A 5,828-nucleotide genomic window follows, 5' to 3' on the forward strand; every position below is an offset into this window, starting at 1 on the left:
ACATGTGACTGCGTGTGCATACAGTGCACATGTGACTGTGTGTGCATACAGTGCACATGTGACTGCGTGTGCATAAAGTGCACATGTGACTGCGTGTGCATAAAGTGCTCATGTGACTGCGTGTGCATACAGTGCTCATGTGACTGCTTGTGCATAAAGTGACATGTGACTGCATGTGCATAAAGTACACATGTGACTGCATGTGCATAAAGTACACATGTGACTGCGTGTGCATACAGTGCACATTGACTGCGTGTGCATGAAGGGTATTCTGAATCAGTGCAGCTCTCTTCTTGAGGTACCCGGCTACTGCACCCATGAACACATCATCTCTGCCTTTTCAGTTCATGTTATTTCTGGAGAATTCTCATTTTAGTTCTGTGATACATGTGTAGTCGCTAGCATGCATACGTGTTCACACACACACATGTACACACACACACACACGGCTGGTTTGACATTTTAGTTTGGGTGTTTTGGTATTTGGGTTTTGTTTCTGTTGTTTCTGAAGCGGCATCTTTCTCTGTAGCCCTGGCTGTCCTGAAACTGCTGTGTAGACCTGCCTCTGTCTTCTGAGTATTAGGACAAAAGGATGCACAACCAAGCCCGGTAGTTTGGTTTGCTTGATTAAAACTTTTCTGTATTTGTTTAGTTTATCCTTTCTGTTTAGGTAGAAAAAAAAAAGATGGCCAATGATTCAAAATTATTCAGAGAATTATTTTATAATTCATCATGGCTGGAGTAGAGATATATAAAAAATCAGATTGTTAAGAACAGAAAGAAGATACAAAGTTAAACAAACTTTGAAAAAATTTTTACTTTTAAAAATTGGTTGGTAATTTATAAGGCTTGTAAATCCAAATGTTTAGCAACATGAATAGCCACGGCTTTTTTCAATTTGTCTTAAATTTAATTTGGACTTAATCACGTGGACCTGGAAAATTTGTATTATCGTGCTGTTTTTCCTTAGAACTAGGGTTTTCACATCAGTAGATGTCCGACAAGTAAGAACATTTAAACTCGATGAGCTAAAGATGTGTTCAGCTCTGTTAACAGACATCTTGCTTGTGTTAATGTAATTTTCTGGCCTCAAGAACAGCAATTTGGGGAGTTTCGTTGTCACAGAAATGACTTCCTCATCTGGTGCCTTAACAGAGATCTAAGAGTGATGAAACAGAGTCAGTTTGCAGATGTGGGCGACATGACAGACCGCCAGAACCACTCAGGCAAGCTGATGTGGAAAACAGCTCTCCCATGAAAACCTGTGCATGGTGTTGCACTTCGGTCAACTAAGAGTGTTTCATAAACTGTTGACCACAAAACGTCCCTTTGGTTTTAAGAATTTCGTAATTCATAAAAGGGCAATTTCTTTCTTATTTTAGTTATGAATCATCCATTATCTATTGTAGGTGGTAGTAAGCCTTAGAGACTCATTTTTTTGGCTCTCTGGAAAGACCCGTTAATAAAGGCTGTTTTGAGTGGAGTTAATTAGCTGCAACCACCTACTTATCAATAAGAGAAGCTTAGTCTTAGTCATAATGGCTGGCAGTTTCTAGGAAGGCTCACAGGTCTTTCCTTCTCTGAAATGGGCCAGCTAAGCTTTCCCCTGACTGCCTTACCTAGATTCTTAGAAACATGATATTTCAGATGTTTTTGACATTATATGGTGCGGGAGAATTGCCTGTATTCTGTCAATCGTGGTTTAAATAAACGCTGATTGACCAGGCAGGAAGTAGAGGTGGGGCGATGAGAACAGGAGAATTCTAGGAAGGAGGAAGCCCATTCCTCCCAGTTCTGCCCAGACCACAGAAGAAGCAGGATATAATCTGCCTCGCTGAAAAAGGTACTGAGCCATGTGGCTAACATAGATAAGAATAATGGGTTAATATAAGCTACAAGAACTAATAAGAAGCCTGAGCTAATGGGCCAGTCAGTTTATAACTTATGAAGACCTCTGTGTGATTTTCTTTGGGGCTACTGGCTGCGGGAACCAGGCAGGACAGAAACCCCAACAAGCCGGCCCTCATGTTACAATTTTAGTTGACAAGATTTTGAGCTAAAATTCTTAGGCCATTCATGATGTGGGAGTGATTTCTTTCTAATCTGTTGCTTTCATTGGTTAATTAATAAACTGCCTAGGCACATTTGATAGGCCAACCCTTAGGTGGGTGGAGTAAACAGAACAGAATGCTGGGAGAAAGAAGCTGAGTCAGGGAGTCGCCATGATTCTCCCACCGGACACAGACGCAGTTTAAGATCTTCCCTGGTAAGCCACCTCGTGGGCTACAAAGATTATTAGAAATGGGTTAGATCATCTGAGTGGTTTCCCTACTGGGTCTTAATTATGAATATATAGAAATCAGTGTTAATCCATAAAACCTTGAATAGCCACAAAAGACACTCTGCATTAGCTAGAGGCAAACTGTAGTCTAATGTTCAAATATCAGAATCTTTAAAGTCAAGAAATATAATTTTGTTTTATTTTCTGCTTTGTTTCCTAAGAAAGAAATGGTTAGTAATTGTGAGACAAAATGCAGCTGGGCATGGTGACACAGATCTGTGATCTGAATTTAGGAGGTAGAGGCAGAGGGCCAGAAATTTATGATCAGCTTTGGTTACAGGACATCTGTCTTTGGGGAAAAAGAAAGAAGGAAGGAAGACAGGAAGGAAGGAAGGAAGACAGGAAGGAAGGGAGAAAGAATACAAAAGTACTGGTAGTCTATATGTGGTTACTGATTTATAGTTTACCTGCCATTCTATTTATACCGGTCTAAACGTTTGTGTTATGAATGAATACCTAAAGGAGTTACAAACCTTTACAGGAGATTGGCCGAAGATAAGTGTCATAAGTAATTAAATTAATTATAGCCCTAACGTTTATTTATAGGGTTTTCTATGATCAAAGTTAAAATACAGACATAAAAACAGAATCTAGTACTTTATTTTTAGAATAACTAATATTTTAAAAGATATTTTATTGAACATATTTTTTTCATACAATATATTCTGATCATGGTTTCCCTTCCCTCATTTCATCCCAGATCCTAGAAATCTTCCTATCCATCCAACTTCACACCTTCTTTCTTAGAAAACAAACAGACAAACAAACAAACAAACCAGAATAAAACAGAACATACAGACACACACACACACACACACACACACACACACACACACGTACCACAAAAACACAAAGTTAGAAATCATAATAAGAAAAAGTCCAGTGAAGTGTAGCTAGCTAGCTGGATGGATGGATGGACGGATGGACGGACGGACAGAGACAGACATATAGAAAGAATACTCAAAGCGTTATGAGACAAAAAATTCAAAAGTGCTGAGTTCCTTTTGTGTTGGCCACCTACTGCTGGGCATGTATGCTCTGTGAAACTCTGCCGTAGAAAACTAACTTTTTCTCTGCAAGAAGTTGACAAATGGAGATAGCCATTGGGTTGGACATAGGGACTCGAGACCCCTTCCCCTCTCAGAGCTGGGAGGCCGTCTGGATTAGAACCTATGTAGGCCCTGTGCATGCTGTCATGGTCTCTGTGACTTCATTCATACATCAGTCCTGGTGTGTCTGGAAGACAGTGTTTCCTTGGTTTCCCCCATCTCTGCGGGTTCTTACACATTTTCCTCTTCTACATCACTCCCTGAGCCTTGAGGGGAGGGACTGGATGGAGACATCTCACTTAGGACTGAGGGCTCCAAGGTCTCTCACTCTCAGCACACGGTCCTGCTGTGGGTTTCTGTATTGGTTCCCATCTCCTGCAGAAGGGAGAGTCTCTGATGATGGCTGAGCACAACACTGGTCTACACAGTGATGGATACAGCAGAACAATGTTGTCATGTTATTGCTACGTTCCTTTAGCAGAACAGTAGTATTTGGTTTTCCTCTAGGTCTGTCTAGTCTCAGGTTCTCGGCCACCCAAGCACTATCGAGCATAGTTTTCTATCTCATGGAGTGGGCCTTAAAACCAATCAGACAGTGCTTGTTGCTCCCACAACTTTTATGCCAGGATTGCGCTAGCAAATCATGCAGGTTGGTCATCCTTGCAGGATGGTGGTCACCATGCTGCTCTGGTAGTGTGCAGGGTACCTTATGGTGCCATGAACTCTAGTCAGCGGGGTAAAGGCTCAAATTAGACACCAGCAGGACGTCTCCATGTTCAGTGAGATAATAGGTATTGTCTTCAGCAATATGGCCTTACCATCTACAATAACTAATATTGATTAAAATATTTATCTGCTCTTAGTAAAATTTATAAAATAGCTTGTTTTAAATACCAAGTTTTAATATATCAAGGTAATATACCATGCCTTCTCCTATTGGGGCATTATTTAATATCCCTTTACACTGTGTGAAGATGTGTCACTGTGATTGGTTCAAGACACCGCTGAATGTCCAATAGCCAGCCTGGAAGAGACTACATGGGACTTCTGGGGGCAGAGAGGTCTCGGGGAGGAAGAAAGGCTCACAGGAGGAGAAGTAAAAGACACAAACCATGTGGCAGCATGGAGATGAATAAAAATGGGTTAATTTAAGTTAGAAAAGGTAATTAGAAACAAGCCTAAGCTACAGATGGACTTTTCCTAATTAACAATAAATCTCCATGTCATTTCTTTTTGTAAGCCTGTGGCCCAAAGAAAAATATAGCAGCATTGGGGTTTCAGTGGTCAAGGAATGTAACAAAATTAAAGGTTTTTTTTTTTAAAAAGAAGATGGTTACAGTTTGATATATAACTATGTAAATGATCTACAACCTTTTGTAAATTGTATATTTTATACACATATATATTAATTTTATAACATTTAAAAGCCTGATAAAATACTATTATGGTTACTGCCTTGCCATGCTGTAAGAAACAGCTGCAGCTGAGGTGCTAAGTTACTAACATCTTTGCATGCTTCTGGCAGTCATTTAAGCTACGAGAACAATTTATAAAGCAAGAAGGGATCATTGGATTTATTCATCTTCATTTCAAAGCAAATTTAAAACCAATATTTTGATGTAAGGTGTATAAAATAGTATCAGCTTTAAGGTTTTCTCAATTGCACTGTTCATGAACACCTGAAAGGTAAGTCATATCATAAAACACATTCAATATTGTGTTGCAAACTCTTGACCTATGCATGCTCTTAGTTCTTGGTTGGCAAACAAGCAATAGTTCTTACCCCCTGTATCCCATTATTGCGGGCTTGAAGCCCGAGCCTAAAGAATCCTAGAATGTCTGCCTCTAGACCCAGAACAAACACAAATGCCATTTAATTATTAAAGGCTCTTCTTGATGTTGTGTGTCATTAAAATCTCAGAGCAATTGGCTCACGGGGGAAAATAGCTTGGAACCTTGGTACTTGGTTTTTAAATTTCTTAAATGTGAAATGATATATTATCTTCTCAAATGGTAATCTGATGGGCACCTATTTTATTTTTAGTATATATTATTACCTGGTGTGCGAGTCTGCACGGACAGTACAGAAGGCGCAGGGGCAGAGAAGAACTTGTGAGAACTTGTTTCCCCCTCCCGTCGTTTGGGTCTCGGCACCCAGCTCAAGTCATTAGTCTTGGTGGAGGGCACCTTTATCCACTGAGACATCACATCAGCCGCAGAGAGTCTTTTTTATTAAATAGATTTTTCTCTCATATAATACATCCTGACCTCCTTCCACTCTTCCCAGACCCTCCTCTCCTCTCCCCTCTTCGTTTCTTCTTCAGGAACAAGCAGGCCTCCAAGATACTACAGCCGATCAATTCCCTCTCCCCCATCAGCCCGAAGAGCCATCAGGGTTCCCTGACCTGTGGGAAGTCCAAGGACCGCCCACCTCCATC

Source organism: Microtus ochrogaster, chromosome 26 (genome assembly GCF_000317375.1).
Source record: "Microtus ochrogaster isolate Prairie Vole_2 chromosome 26, MicOch1.0, whole genome shotgun sequence".
NCBI lineage: Eukaryota > Metazoa > Chordata > Mammalia > Rodentia > Cricetidae > Microtus > Microtus ochrogaster.